At 31.5% G+C, this 16,721-nt stretch overlaps 1 long non-coding RNA gene across 1 annotated transcript; it reads left to right on the top strand.

The window, feature by feature from the left end:
• Nucleotides 1-7,039: 7,039 nt before the first annotated feature.
• Nucleotides 7,040-15,682, top strand: LOC127793765 (uncharacterized). The gene is made up of 4 exons (XR_008021488.1): nt 7,040-7,169; nt 8,055-8,544; nt 9,224-9,328; nt 15,269-15,682. It is a non-coding gene; the product is annotated as an uncharacterized LOC127793765 (long non-coding RNA).
• The last annotated feature ends 1,039 nt before the right edge of the window (nt 15,683-16,721 follow it).

Raw genomic sequence — 16,721 nt, 5'->3', positions numbered from 1 at the left:
CATCAATGTATACATGTGTGTGTGATATTTTAAATTTAATTTTAAAAAAGGTAGGCACCAAATGTCATCTTCAGTTTTTTGATTTGAGCATTTATTCGGTTGATTCGGATTCAATTTAAAAAAAATATATTCTGTTTAATTTGAGTAATTTAATCGATTCGATTATCTTTTATCCATCTCTCTTTTTTATTTTTTACAAGAAAAAATAGTTTATATTATATTTTAAACCTAATAATTGTGAAAACAATTTCAAATCTAAAAACTACAATTAGAAAAAAAAAAATTTATAGACTGATTGATAATGGAAATGACCCTTAATCTATCGTTAATATATGTTGGCACCAATGTATACATGGATGTGTGTGTGTGTTTGTGATATTTTAAATTTAATTTTACAAAAAGTAGGCACCAAATATCCTCCTTAATTTTTCGATTTGAATATTTATTCGATTGATTCGGTTTCAATTTTAAAAACAAAAAGTAGTTTGTTTAATTTGAGCAATTTGATCGGTTCGATTACTCTTTACCCATCTTTCTTTTCATATTTAAAAAAAAAAAAAAACTTGAAATATACTTTAAACCTAATAATTGTGAAGACAATTTTCAAATCTAAGAACTACAATTAAAAAAGAACAAATTGTAGACGATTGACAATGGAATGGACCCTTAATCGATCGCCACCAATATATACGTATGTGTGTGTGATATTTTAAATTTAATTTTACAAAAGTTAGGCAAGAGATGTCCTTTTCAAGTTTTTTATTCGAGCATTTATTTGATTGGTTCAATTTCAATTTTAAGAAAAAGATAATCTGTTCAATTTGAGTAATTTGATCGGTTTGATTAGCCATGTTACTTTAAACTTAATAATTATGAAGAAAAATTTAAATTAAAAAATTATAATTAAAAAACAAATTATAAACCGATTAATAATGAAATGGACCCTTAATTCTCGAGTCACAGTCAAGTGGTAAAGAAAGTGGTCGTAAAGAGCAATCATGCTGAACGTTATTATCGTGAGATCAATTCTTGAGAAAAGTAATTTATTCTGGGGGTGGTATTTTATAAATATCAGTGGACGCAATCTTTAACTTTGACAATTTAGGTATATTTCATGATTTATCTTTTTTATGATGATCTAAGTGTGGGTTCGACGAGGAACGCAAGTAATGTCACGTAATCCAAATAATGAAATGGATCCTTAATTTATCGTTAATCCGCGGCCACCAATATATACGTGCATGTGTGTGATATTTTAAATTTAATTTTATAAAAAGACAGTCACCAATTGTCCTTTTTCATGCAACTTGTGCCCGAGACAACTTGTGCCGGCCGTCATTTTTATTAATATCATAAGACACCACCGACAGCCCAACCTACTATATATATTACCATTAACTAATAAATATATCATTTTTATGGTCCCTATCCGATGCTTTTGTTGATTTTTATGAGCCACACCCATCCCCACCTCTCCATTACCATTTTATCTTATTTAAATTAATTTTTTATATTAATTGTCGACGTTTGATTTCGGCCGACCGTGATTCGTTTTGGGCCGCGGTGAGTCAATCCAAAAATACCGAGAAGGAAAGAAGAAAACCCTTCCCCCGACGTTCCAAGCGTGTACACTAGAATCTTTTACGTGGTTCGGCCAGAACGATGCCTAGTCCACGGCCGCCATCTCCTCATTCTCCCAGAGTGGCGGTATCTGATTATATTTTTCTTATCCTCCTCCCTTGCCCCTCATGGTCTCTTTGATTTCCATTTATCTTGAGGGGCTTTTACAATCTAGATAATATATAAAAATACAGTGTTTGTATAATGGGGGACAAATAGTTCTTACCGCCTTCGCAAGACCTGGAGTGGGATCCTCATTACGAGGGGCATGGGCTGTTACAGATAAAGTGATCGGACCCTACCTCTGACTTCTCAGTAGCTTTGCCGCTCATGCGAGCTGGAGGTTTTAGGCGAGCGACCTGGATGGTCCAGCGATCTGGAGGATATTTCAGGAGCTCGTTAGTCGATTGCTCCGAGCTCGTTGGGGGATTACCGGGAGCTCGCCATATGCTCTCTTTACGAGTTCCGGATCTTTGGTGGAGGCTGGACCTTCCTTGACGAGGTCGTCCGGGCCTTCTTGGCCTTGGGTGATTGGGCCGGTCTATCGGACCGAGTCTGGCCCATGCGGGGTGATGCGGGAAATACATATAACATTAATTAATGATATTAAGATTTTAAACACGAAGGCGATGCTTTTTGGGATGATCTTTCTTGTGAAACCCTAACGCTCAATCTCTTAATTTTGTTAAAAAAAATAAATTATAAGATATGTCTTGGAGAGGTCAAATTTTGAACTTACTCACAAAAATAATATCGACATATCACGACCACTCCTTTATTATTCGAGTTATTCCTCGTGGGACTATGGTAATGTTTTCCTTGTTATTATCAAAGTGTTTTTAGTTTTTAAGATAATAAAAATATATTTATTTTCATATTTTTAAAAATAAAAAAAATTAAAACAAAAAAAAAAAAGTTATTTTAGTTATTTTGATCTCATACACGCTCATAATTTTTGAAACGGAAAAAACATTACAGACAAAAAAAATGCATTTTCAATAATTTCAAAACAGACACAAAGAATTAAAAATGAATTTAAAATTAAAACTGAAGAATAAAGAGAACAACCCCTAAGGTGCTCTTATCTTTGTTGTTTTCAAAATGTTTTTATTTTTTAATTTTTTTAAATAGTGAAAACATGTTTATTTTTATATTTTTAAAAATTAAAAAAAACTCAAAATAACCAAAAATCGTTTTGCATGTTTTCATCACAAATAAGTTCCAAAATTTTAAAACGCGAAAAACGTTACGGACAAAAAGAACGTATTTTTAATAATTTTAAAATAAATACTAAAAATAAAAATAAATTCAAAACTCAAAATTAATAACTGAAATATTGAGAGAATAGTGTTTAAAATATTTATTTTTTTAAAATATATTCTTATGATTGAGTTAGTGTTGGATATTTTTTAAAAATAAATAGAAAGAATGGGATACCGCTTCATTCCTTTACCCATTTTAAAAAAATTAACACTTATATGATCCGATCTAAGCCTGATTTCTATGAAATTTTTTTCGAAACGTGATGTCTGTCTGGGCATGGCGAATTTAGAAATTTATGTACGGGAAGCTAAAATTTTATTTTGAGATATAAAATTATACATCATAAATTTTGGAGTGGATTGAAATTTTTTTTGACTGAATTATGAAAAAAAATTTTATTATTTCTTACATTAAAAAATTAAACTTTTATATTAAAAAATTATTTTTAATTGTGAGCTGGCCATGCATGGATCCGCCCGTGTCTGCGTATCCGATGTACTATTTCATGGCCATTCCTCGGACAGCTACAACGTTGGTGACAAGTGACACCTTGTTGCATGTGTCACCCTAAGATTAAGGACCCTTGCCTTCATCGATTAAATATTTATTATGATATTGAAAATAATAAAAAATATATAATATTATTGTTGAGTTTTTTGAAAATAAGAAACAAAAAAAGAGAAAAGATTGAGGAGATTAAATATGATATTAAAATTATTGAATTTTTTATTAAAAAAATAGAGCTATAAGTATTTCTTTAAAATAAGATAAATTAAATATATGAAATTGTGGTAATTAAGGTGGATGGGAGGAAAGATTGTGGTAGGATTAGATTAATTTAATTAGTTTTTTTATTTATTTAGTGTTTATTAACTAAGATATAGTTCAGAAAATATAAGATATGAAAAGTATTATAAATTTTTATTATTTTTAATATGTTTGTTAAATTTATTTAGAATTTTCTTGATATATTTATTTCTCATCTCTCTAGATAAATATATTTTAAATTTTTAAATAATAAAAAATGATAAATATGTCTTTCAATATATTTCAAAAATTTTAACAAATAATTTGATAAAAAAAATCTTATCTTAATCATTTTATATCTTTATCCGAAAAATATTTCTATTTATTTTGATAAAATTTTATCTAACCTATTTTAAATTTTTATCATTTCTAATAAATTTGTTAAACTTATCTGACGACTCTTAAAATAGAAATAATGTAATTTCTGATTTGATATTTTTTAGATATACTTATTTTTCTCCCTTTCAAATAAATATATATTAAACTTTATAGATAAAAAAAATAATAATATATATGTCCTCCAATATATTTTAAAAATTTTAACAAATAGTTTGATAAAAATATTAAAATAATTTTAAATCTTATTTTCATCATTTTATATCTTAATTTAAAAAATATTTTAATCTTATTTTAATAAAATTTTATCCTATCCATTTTAATAAAAGTTAGCTTAATTTAGGTAGTTTAATTAATGTTTTTAGTGAAGGAGTTGACACGTGTTGTTTGTCGTAGACACGTGTTGTTTGGATGGCGACAAGGGAAGATGAGGACGGGCTGCCGGTGAGCCGTAGAAACGCTTGCGTGGTACGCAGTAGATTTGATTTGATCTGACAACTGCCCTCACACCACCCAACCGCCACCGCCGGCCGCCACACCCACATGGTGGGAACGGGCTCTTGAAATAAATACTACCGAGTATTGTTCTTTCTCTGGATAAGAATTGTGCGATTTTAGTATATTTTCGCGGGGAGTGTGCAGTGCCAGGTGTCAAGATCTGATTAGGTGCGGACATGAAAGTCAGGTGGTACAAGCAAGTACGATTGACTGTTTCCCTTTCTGTCCTATGACGTGGCTCCGGATTTTGTGGCCGACGACTCCACACCAAAGGCCGCCGCCGCACGCAATAATTTCTCAGATGAGCGTAAGTCTAACACGTGTAAAGATATTAGGCGGTCAATGTAACACGTGGGTTCCACAGCGCCCCCCTCCAGGAAAAAAAAAAAAAAAAAATCACCGTGAGCGGTAGTATCTCGTGATCGAGCGTGGAACTGTTCAAACCGGCGTGGACTTAGCAATTCCCGTACATCCAACCAGCCCCTCTTTTCATATATATATATATATATATTTATTATGAATAAAATTTGTTTAACTATGAATCTCTCTACCTTTAAAAATATATAAATATACATAAAGTTATTAGACAAACTAAAACTTACATAATGAAATTAAAGGTTCATATATATGTTTGGTGATACATTCATATGATTACTAATCTATTACTAAAAATATAGATAATATTTGTTAAAATGAGTAACACAAGATTATATTAAAATAAGATTAAAATACTTTTCAAGTTAAGTTATAGAATGATCAAAATAAAATTAAAAAATATTTTAAAATTTTTATCAAAATATTTATCAATTTTTTTAAAATACTCTTGAGGACATATGCATCATTTTTTCTTATCTGTAAGTGTTAAAATAAATTTATTTGAAGGAGATATAAATTTATTTAAAAAATCTCATATAAGAAGTCATGCGAGATATTTTTATCTGAAATATTTTTTATATCCCACTTTTTTCAATATATATCCTTGTTAACAAACACTATCTTAATATATTAATCTGTTAAATAATAACAAACTTTGACACTAGATCACTAGACTTGATAAATTGGAAAAACAAATGGTAAGATTATCTCAAGCTAGTCAAAAAAGTCACTTTAATGTCTATATCACTTGTGGAGTGATGGGGATAAAGCAAGAAACTTAGTTTGCGTTCTCTTTACTATTTTTAAGTCATTTTTAGTTTTCGATTTTCTAAAATAATTAAAACACATTTTCTTTACATTTTTTTAAAAAAAAATTATAAAGAAAACTCAAAATAACAAAAAGTTATTTTAAATGTTTTCATCCAAAACAAACTCTAAACTCAAAATACATTTATTTATTCATATTTTATTATTGTAATGGGAAAAATTATTACAAAATTTATTAACTTTAAAATGTATATAATTTTTAATGATATATTAACATTAAATATTTTTAATTTATTAAATAATCAAATTTATTGAATAAAATATTATTAAAAAATTATTTTCAAAATTTCAAAAAGAACTCGTTTTCTAATTTTTTGTTTTGAAAAATAGTTTTTCAAAATGACAAAGAAAAAATGTTTTTTATTTTTTAAAAATAAATTAATAAAATAGAAAACTAAAAATGAATTCAAAATTCAAAACTGAAAATTAAAAAATAAAAAGAACGCAGTTTTAATCTTACACTTGAGAATGTTTATCTCAAAAGACAAAGTCTTCTATTTTATATTAACATAGATATAATTCTCAGTTTAGAGTTAATTTTGTTTTATAGACAATGCTTGATAATTATACTAAACAAATTTAAATAATTAAGTTTTATCCCTAAGAGTTTATTGAAATTATTATAAATTACTAATTTATAAGAAGAAATCCACAATCGCATGTTTAATTTTTAATTTTAGGAAATAATCCTAATTGAATTAGATAATTCAATATTGACTAGGATTGGTTCGCACTCAGTTTTGGAGAAGACTCATTTACTCAAATTGAGCTAAACCTAAATAAAATATCGAGATAGAAGATGACATGTAATACCCAAAAATTTTGTAAGTTATTGCCATTTAATAAATGAAATACTTTTCCAAATTTTTAAAGGTACTCGGGACACATGGCATCGTAGGATTGAAAGTAATAATTAGGGTGTTAATCTCAAGATCAAGGAAGCTAATTAGGTGATGACAAGTGGCATGTGAATGAATTTCAAATCTAAGTAATGATGGTAAAGTTTGAATAAAACACCTAACCTTTACTTAATCTCCAAGTATGGGACACTTGGCACCCTAAGATTGGAACACTTGGTGGGATCATCATGAGGCACAAATCCCAAGTTAAATGGCTTCATCTTGGAGTGACATGTGGCATATCCTGATTTAGCCTTGCTCTAAGGGTAACACTTGGATGAAACTTGTAGCAAAAGTTAAAGGAGTCATCATAAGTAATAATTAAGGTGACACATGGCAAAATGTGGTTAGCCAAGCACTTCTATAAATAGGTTATTGGGGGAGAGATTTTGTCATTTCAAAAGGGTGAGGAAGAGGGATTTTTGGAGAGAAAGTTCTCGAGAAAAAGAGGCGAAGCGCTCCCAGAGATCAAGGAGGTAGAAGGCTTTGACGAGTTTTCGAGCCAGCCTAGTAAACTGGGCAAAATGTCTTCGAAATCTTGAGGTAAGTTCCAAAATTTTTTATAATCTTGTATAGCACTGAAAGAGGAAGGTATATGAAAAAATGGGGGTCGAATCGGAGTTAAAATGGCCGAGTTATGGCCTAAACGGTGGAGAAGGCAGAATCTGACCGAGGCAAAGGGCAGGCGCGTGAGATTCACGCGCCAGAAGAGGCTGCGCGTGGCAGTGCGTGAGGCCTCTTCTAGGGGCGCGTGAGGGCGTGTCCAGCCCTATTTTTCCTTCAAATTTTGTATTAGTTCTCATATATTCAATCTCTACCATTCCATATAGAAATATTTGTCACCGGACTTATGAAATGTCATAATTTGATAGAAAACAGCTTTGGTTTGGGTGAAATTAGCGTTTTTAGGTGAGCCCGAAGGTGAGTGGTTTCTAAAACTGTATTTCTTACATGTTGAGCATATCCTTGAGCATATTGGAGGTGATTGCAAGTGCATATCATGTTTATTTCATTTGATACGCATGTTTCTTTCCATTTATTCATACATCACTACGTGTGGCTTGTGACTAGTTGTGAATATCATGGGTGAAGGGAGTCTTCACTTGGCCGTGTTGTTAGGCCGTGTTACATGATAAGGTTGGCAGGGGTGATTGCAACACCCTAGCGTCACATCCACCTAGAGCATGCATCTCTGCATTTTGCATTTGCACGCATGAAGTTAGTTTTAACTCTCACTTAGATTTAAGGATCTAACCCGAGTGTTCATACCCCTAGAATATTCAAATGTTCCAGATCTGTCAGGCTCGGACTCAAAGGGATAAGGCCTGGAGGCGGTGCGAGTGTAGTTATCTTGTTTTAGCATCTCTTATGATATTGTAGTATGTTACAAGATTTGTACTCTAACTTTGACAATATTTTGTCTCATAGAGAATGAAGCTATGAAGCACGAAAACGGCTCGGAGGTGCCGTTTCGGCGTTTCCGAACCGTTTCCTGTTTCGAAAACGCGAAGACGGCCTGAAACGGCCTTCAAAACGTTTCTGTAAATTGCGAAATGTTTTGGGGGCCGTTTCGCAATTTACACAAAATGTGGGAAACGCGTTTCACACTTGAAACGTGTTTCCAGCGACCATGGTCGCTCACCTGCAGGAGGAAGACAATGGTCACCGAGAGGCGAGGCGGCGGCGGTTGGCGGCGAGGCCAGATATGGAGTGTGCAGCAACGATCGAGGCGAGAAATAGTGTACGACGGTGGGCGGCAACGAGGGTGAGAGGCGAGCGACGATGGTAGAAACACTTCGACTGTGAGAGAGGCGAGATCGAACGCGATGGTGAGGGCAAGAGACTTGTCAATGGCGAGAGAGGCGAACGACGGTGGCAGAGATGCTTCGACTGTGAGAGAAGCGAGACGAAGACGAGGGTGAGGGCTGATGTTCTACCCTTGTGCTTAGTTTTGATGATGAAAAACATATGTTATTAAATCCCTAAGTCATGAATCAAGGTGGTGGTTTTCAACAAAATAAATTTCAAGTGCATTGTTAAAATGAAAACCAAAAAGATTTATGATCTTTTATATTAGTTGGAGATTAGCATAAACAAGTTTTAAGATCTAAAAAGAATCTCCTTAAAATCGTTGGTCAAAACAATTCTAAGGCAAAAGACCAACTAGAACATGTTTTTTAAAGTGTGTTCATTTTAGAAAACTATCTCTTGGTATTTTGATATCTCTTGGAAATGAAATGGTTTTGATAAATGTCTATATGAATGGTTTTTGATAAATGTTTATATGAAAATCAATTTCTACTATGTGGATTATATGAATGAGAAAATGAATTTTTAGTATATAAGCTTTGAAGCAAGATATGAAAACTTATAGAAGAAATATTGAGTATGGTTGAGAGTGATTTGAAAAACTTGCTTGTTGAGAGTGATTTGTTTCAAAATATACTTTTGATAATCTCAACTTGCTTTCAAGATAATCAAAATGAGGTTTTAAAAGAATCGAATAAGGATGTATTGAAAATTCAAGTTTTTCTAAAGAATAGTCGACTATCAGGTTCATTCTGTTGACTTGTGAGCATGTTGATGAAAATTTACAGGTTAAAAATTTATTGAATCATCAACAAATAGAGGAGAAAGAAAGTTCCCATACCTCTAGTGAAGAAAGCTCAAACACGTGCCTCATGGTAAATGAAGAAGAGGAGGTAACCTCTACTTCTACTGTCAATTTTAATGATTGTAATGATATTGAAAATGATCATGAGTCTAGTTCTTCGTATGCTTATGTTGATGATAGTGAGAATGATTTTTCAAATGGAGAGTTATTGAATGCTTTGAATGATTTATATGAAAATTTTGAAAATCTATGTTTGAAAAATAAAACTGTTAAAAAGAAATTAGATTTACTGACAAAAGAATTGGAAGTTTTAAAATCTAAGAATGAATATTTGATTACTTCCAATAAAGAATTTTTAAAGGAAAAATTTTTGGAAGAATTTGAATTGAAATCCTCGAACAGTGCATTAAATGAGAAATCCATTTTAAAAGAGGAGATTTCAAATTCTTGTGATCATGAAATAGGTGTTCAAAATTTTATTAGTCAAAGAGCTAATGTCAAAAGCTCACCTTCACACACCTCTCATGATATTAAATGTTTTTATTGTTGCAAGAAAGGCCACATTGCATTTTGTTGTCCTTTTAAAAGGAAATCAACTAGTGGTCCTAATTTGAAATGGATTCCTAAGGGAACTAAGGTGTCTACTGTTTCCAATATTAAACCCCAAGGATCCAAGTATGTTTTGAAACCTAAAAATGATCATTTTAAGAGGAATGTGCATAAGGATAAAAGGAAAATGAATTTCAAACGAAAACCCTTTGCTACACATCCTAGTCTTTGGTATCATTTTGAACATAAAGGTTTCATAGCAAAACATCCACATAAGCTAAAACAAGTTTGGGTTCCTAAGGAGGAGCTCTATGCTAACATGGGTGAACCCAAGGTGGTTTGGGCACCAAAAGCTTGTGGATAGTGTTTATGTAGGTTGCTTGACATCCAAATGAACTTTAAAGAGAAATCTTTATGGATGGATCAAGCATGAAGGAAGGAGGAAGTGGACAAGAAGATCACTCCTCATTTTGCCAACCAAGTGTAAGAAAGATTTTATTAATCAAAATCTTGGTGGTATGCTTCTATCCCTTAACTCCCTATGCTTATTAGTTCTTGATAAAAATGAATGATATGCTTGCACTCTATTATGTTTTGATATGTGCATTGAGTGAGGGAAGAACGAAGTTTGTTGATATATGCTAGAAATACTTTCTTGATAAATGCTCCTATGCATAACCTAGCTAGCATAAGTCAATTATGTGATAAAGATTTGAAGTATGCTTTAATGATAATTCATGTGAAAATATCTTGTCACAAATAAAATAAAGATCATAGAAAATAGGATAGAATTTGTGCATAGACTTATTCTTGTCTAGTATAAGAGAAATGCCCAGTATAATCCATATCTCAAATATTTATCTATGGCATAATAGACTAAGTCATGCAAATATGAATATGCTTCTATAATCTATCCAAACATGATCTTGTTGAGAAATTGCCTAAAGCTTAAATATGAAAAATATTTGTGAGGCATCCATGAAAGGCTAACAAATAAGTATATCATTTAAGCCTTCAAAACTTGGCTATGTCATAAAAGACTAGGTCATGTGAGCATGAATGTTGTTGACTATCTATCCAACGTGATTTTGTTGAGAGATTGCCTATGAACAAATATGAAAGAAACCACATTTGTGGTGCATGAATGAAAAGCAAATAAATAAGTTTATGCTTAAAAATGAGGGTTCAACCCTTAGGCCTGTAAGTTTACTTCATTTAGATATTTGTGGTCCTATGAGAACTCTAAACTTAGGTGAAAAATAATATGTGCTAGTTATTATGAATGATTACTCTAGGTTCACTTAATAATATTTCATATATCTAAGAGTGAAACATTTAGCCCATTTGAAATATTTTCAAAAGATAAAAGTATGTGTATTTCAAAAATCAGAAAGTGAACATGGCGATTTTTTGAAATGAACAATTCAAGCACTATTGTGATGAAAATGGTATTGGTCATAATTTTCTAGTGCTAGAACAAAATGAGGTAGTTGAAAAGAAAAATAGATCTTTACAAAAAATGGCTAGAATTGTGCTATGTGACAAAATTCCTTTTTAGTCTAAGCCATTAACACCTCATGCTACATGTTGAATGGGATTTTTATAAAGCCTATCTTAAAGAAAACCCCTATGAGTTATAAACCAAATATTCCATATTTTCATGTTTTTTGCAGTACATGTTTTATTCTTAACAATGGTAAAAACTCTTTAGAAAAGATTTGATGAAAGAATTTTCTTAAGATATTCTACTCAAAGTAAAGCATATAGAGTATTTAATAATATGACTCTAAAAATAGAAGAATCTATTCTAGTTACAGTTAATTATGTGAGGGTTGAAGTTCCAAAACTCAAGGAAAGTGGTGATAAAGAATTAGGATAAAGATTTGAAAAATTCTCATTAGATCATTAGAATCAAATCTATCAAATGATAATAAGCTTAATTGCTTAATGAAGAAAATGTAGCTCATAAAAAGAGAAAATCATCATTTCTAAGAGAAAATGTGTGCAAGATAATGAGATCATAGAAAATGTTTCTAGAAAAATTAAAACAAGATCTTCTCATTAGAAATAAGTGTTAATATGATGTCTTTATATCTCAAGAAAGCCAAAAAGCATTAAGAAAGCCTTGAATGATGAAAATTGGTTTATGGCTATGTAAGAAGGGCTAAATAAATTTGAAAGAAGTGGTGTATGCGATTGGTTCCAAGACCTAAAGATCACCCAACCATATGAACCAAATGATTGTTTAGAATCAAAATGGATAAAAGAGGAATAGAGCTAGATTAGTAGCTTAAGGGTATAGTCAAGAAAAAGGAAAAGATCATGATGAAACCTAGGCTCCCGTAGCAAGTCTAGAATCCATAAGAATGTTGTTGGCATTAGCATGCCACAAATCCTTTAAGCTCATCAAGAGAATGTCAAGAGTATTTTTAAGTGGTTATAAATGAGGAAGTGTATGTGGAACAAATTCCCAATCTTAAGAATCCTCAATATGAGAATTATGTGCTCAAACTCTCCAAGGCACTATATTGTTGAAAACAAGCCCCTAAGTCATGACATGAAAGTCCTAGCAAGTTTATTCTAGAGGAAGAATCTAAAAGAGGTCAAATAGATATAACATTATTATAAACCTTATATCAAGGGCATCTTATGAATCTACAAATAATCTATGTAGATAACATTTTATTTGAAACCTCAAACAAAATCCCTATGGAATCAATTTGTCAATCTAATGCAAAGGGAACTTGAGATAAGTATAATATAAAGAAGATGAAGGGATCCTTATGTCTAAGCAAACATTATATCTTCTTAAGAAATTTAATATTTTTGAAAAGCTGCATCTCAAAAGAATTGTACATCAAGCCTAGACAATTATGAGAAATGCCAAATGGTGGAAATTGAGCTATATAGAAATATGATTGGACTTTTACTACATTTGATAGCTACTAGGACGAACATCATGTTTAGTGTTTGCCTATGTGCTAGACTTTAATCCAATCCTAAGAAATCCCATTTTGGAGGCAAAATAGCTAAAAAGAACACTAGTGATCCATGTCAAGTTATGAGAAATTTCCTAGTGTCTTTGTTTAGAAGGAAGTGAATTTCCATTCAATTATCTTTCACTAAAGGTGAACATGTAGTTGCTCAAATCCTATGGATGGAACATCAAGACTATGGCATAAGACCCCACAATATTCCAAATCAAATGTGCCAATACAAATGCTATAGCCCTAGCAAAAATTCAAGGAATCTTGCTGAAAAAGAAAATATCAAATGGTATCATGTCCAAATCTATTGGAAATCAAACTCTAGATAAATCCCCATCAATCCTTGAGTTCAAGTGATTTTATCTAAAGAAGTTTCGATCCTTCATGTCTCTCAAATCTATCATTGGTTAAATCAAAAGGCTTTGCCGTCAATTTCTTAGATCTCAAAAAAATTGATAAATGATATATTCTTGATGGCATATAGTATTCATGTCTTGAATCATTTATAATGCTATTTTTCTTGTATGAAATAGCTTGATTATCTTTGTGTGACAAATGAATACTTGAGTATAAAATCATGCTTTATTTGCTAAAGGATCATCTTGCTTCTTGAAGTTATCTATATGTAATGATCCTATGTGATTACAAGTATGGCTAATATTATCAAAAGACAAATGTATGTTCTTAAAGCCTATCCTTAATATGTCTTGCATTAAATTTGCCATAACTTGTTTGGATTTATGTTTTTGGATGACCACTTATTCTTTGAATATATATGTGAGTGCATGTGGTTCATTCCTCAAATTTATGATCATTGTTATATTTTACTCTTGTGAAAATCATTTGAATTGAGACAAATTACTATTCTATTTTTATATGAAAAATGTCTTTATATCTTAAAACCTCCCATATAAGTTTAAGGGGGAGTCTTTTTCAAAGAGAGTCTTTCTATTTGCTCGAAATGATTTATTTCACTCCTATATTGATCATTTAATGTATATGCCTCTTATATGATGAATGGCTATGCATTTGATCTAGTGCTTTGATTGTTTAAATATGAGTGATTACTTTGAAAGATATAGATTGGCTCTGATATGATCATGAGTTTGCAATATGGTATGAAAATTTTTTTTGGCATCTCATGAAAAATGTTTTTTTTATATATATGACACATGCTGAAAAATTATATGTGTTTGATATTAACAATGTCATCTTAAGGGGGAGCTATCTCTAGTTTTGAAAACTATCTTTACTTGATTCTGTTTATCTCCAATTCCTTTCTATTGAAAAGATTTTGGTTTAAGGGGGAGATTATCTATTTTAAGATTTGTGAAATCGTTTGAAATGTTTTTATTTCAAAATGAAGTTTTTCAAACTATCGTTGGGGGAACGTTAAAAAAGGGGGAGAGATATTATCTTTTGGTTTAAGGAGGTTTCTATTATTTTTTTTAAGTATTGCCTTTTTGATTTATGACAAAAAGGGGGAGAGATTTGTGAAATTGATTTTAAGTTTTGTCATCCTCAAAAAGGGGGAGATTGATGTTCTACCCTTGTGCTTAGTTTTGATGATGAAAAACATATGTTATTAAATCCCTAAGTCATGAATCAAGGTGGTGGTTTTCAACAAAATAAATTTCAAGTGCATTGTTAAAATGAAAACCAAAAAGATTTATGATCTTTTATATTAGTTGGAGATTAGCATAAACAAGTTTTAAGATCTAAAAAGAATCTCCTTAAAATCGTTGGTCAAAACAATTCTAAGGCAAAAGACCAACTAGAACATGTTTTTTAAAGTGTGTTCATTTTAGAAAACTATCTCTTGGTATTTTGATATCTCTTGGAAATGAAATGGTTTTGATAAATGTCTATATGAATGGTTTTTGATAAATGTTTATATGAAAATCAATTTCTACTATGTGGATTATATGAATGAGAAAATGAATTTTTAGTATATAAGCTTTGAAGCAAGATATGAAAACTTATAGAAGAAATATTGAGTATGGTTGAGAGTGATTTGAAAAACTTGCTTGTTGAGAGTGATTTGTTTCAAAATATACTTTTGATAATCTCAACTTGCTTTCAAGATAATCAAAATGAGGTTTTAAAAGAATCGAATAAGGATGTATTGAAAATTCAAGTTTTTCTAAAGAATAGTCGACTATCAGGTTCATTCTGTTGACTATGCTTCAAAATAGTCGACTATTTTTGATGTTCTGTCGACTATTTAAGCATCTGTCGACTATTTTAGCATCTGTCGACTATCGAGTAAAAATAGTCGACTATGCCTTTTGATCTGTCGACTATTTTTGTTCATAAGTTTCAAAAATTTCTTCATATCTCAGCATCTGTCGACTATTGGAATGTGTCTGTCGACTATTTAAATTTTGTGTTATAAAATAGTCGACTATTCGTTTTGTCTGTCGACTATTTCTTGCTTTAGTTATAAAAATAGTCAACTATATATTTCTTCTGTCGACTATTTCTTTTTGCAGGAAGTTCCAACGGCTATTTTTTCAAATCCCAACGGCTCCAAACGGCTATATTTCTCTTCAACTTCGTGGGACACTTATATATACATGTCATAGATGATCAAGAGAAGGCTAATGGACGGAAACGAGATGATCTAGAATTTGGAAATCATTTTATTTGAGCTTACAGTGTTTTCTGTGCTTTCAATTTTATATTTTTCTATGCAAGGCTTCGTTCTATCATTGTAAATCTATTCTTAAGCCTAGTTTTCATTGTGAGAGAACTTGTGACTAAGAGTGTTAACTCTTAGCTTCTCTCTTTCATTTGTATCGTTGTTATTTTCCTAACTTGTGTAGCTAGAGGGCCCATTTGAGTGGGAGGTTGTAATTCCTAGTTTCGGACTAGAGGACCTACTTGGTTTAAGTAGGGGGTTTTAGTGGATGGTTTGAAAAATCCTTAGTGAGGAGCTAAGGTAGTGGATTAGGCTTGGGTTAAGCCGAACCACTATAAATCATTTGTGTTCTTCTCTTGTGCTTGTGGTTTTATTTCATTTATTATTTCAAGCAATTCAATAATCCCCACTTGCATCGAATTTTCCATCAAAAGGATTTCAAAGTTTTAAATCAAGTTTTTAAAATCACCAATTCACCCCCCCTCTTGGTGTGTGCCATAGAACCTACCTGTTCTAACAAGGGCAAGAGACTCGTCGATGGCGACTAAGAGAGGCAGCAACGATGGCAGAGATCGACTGTGAGAGAGGCGAGATCGACGACGAGGGCAACAGACACGTCGATGGCAAGAGAGGCGGCGAGTCGACGACGGGGGCAGACGGAAGAAGTGGCGTGGGTCTAGGGTTTGCAAAATCGAAACGGCCATTGACAGCAAGTTGCAGGTAATACTCTAGGGTAATCTTGTAAATTACATTATTTATAGTATTTTTAGGTTTGCAAAATTATAACTTAATATTATTTATAGTATATAAATTATATATTAATTTCACATACACCCCTATATTTTTTAAAATTACAGTTTACCCCGCGTTTTCGTTTCTTAACTTTTTTGAAAAATACCGTTTTCGCGTTTCCGTTTCCGCGTTTCCCGTTTCTGTTTCCATGCAACATAGGAATGAAGTTTACTTTTCTTGCTGTCTTGATAAATTGTGTGTGTGAATGTTTATTTTATGGAAGTCCCAACATTTCAGGTTACAATCCTTATTGTAGTATATAGGATTTTTTCTTAATGTCCGTGTAAATATTATAGTACCTTATATACTGTCTTGGGTTGGGGCGTTACCTGACATGTGAGAGGCTTGCGTGTATTAGTTGAGTTAAACTTCAATTGTCATTAATGTTATTATTTATGTTTTCTAAAGGGAGTGTCAAGTAGGTCTATGCATTTTTTAATTGAGAGTCGGATTGATTATTATTTTTTAAAAATAAATAAATTTGAACTATGTAAAGTTATTTGAATTTAGAT

The sequence above is a fragment of the Diospyros lotus genome, chromosome 2 (assembly GCF_014633365.1).
Source record: "Diospyros lotus cultivar Yz01 chromosome 2, ASM1463336v1, whole genome shotgun sequence".
NCBI classification, from domain to species: Eukaryota; Viridiplantae; Streptophyta; class Magnoliopsida; order Ericales; family Ebenaceae; genus Diospyros; species Diospyros lotus.
The sequence above is the reverse complement of the archived record's forward strand: the minus strand, read 5'-3'. Positions and strand labels throughout refer to the sequence as shown.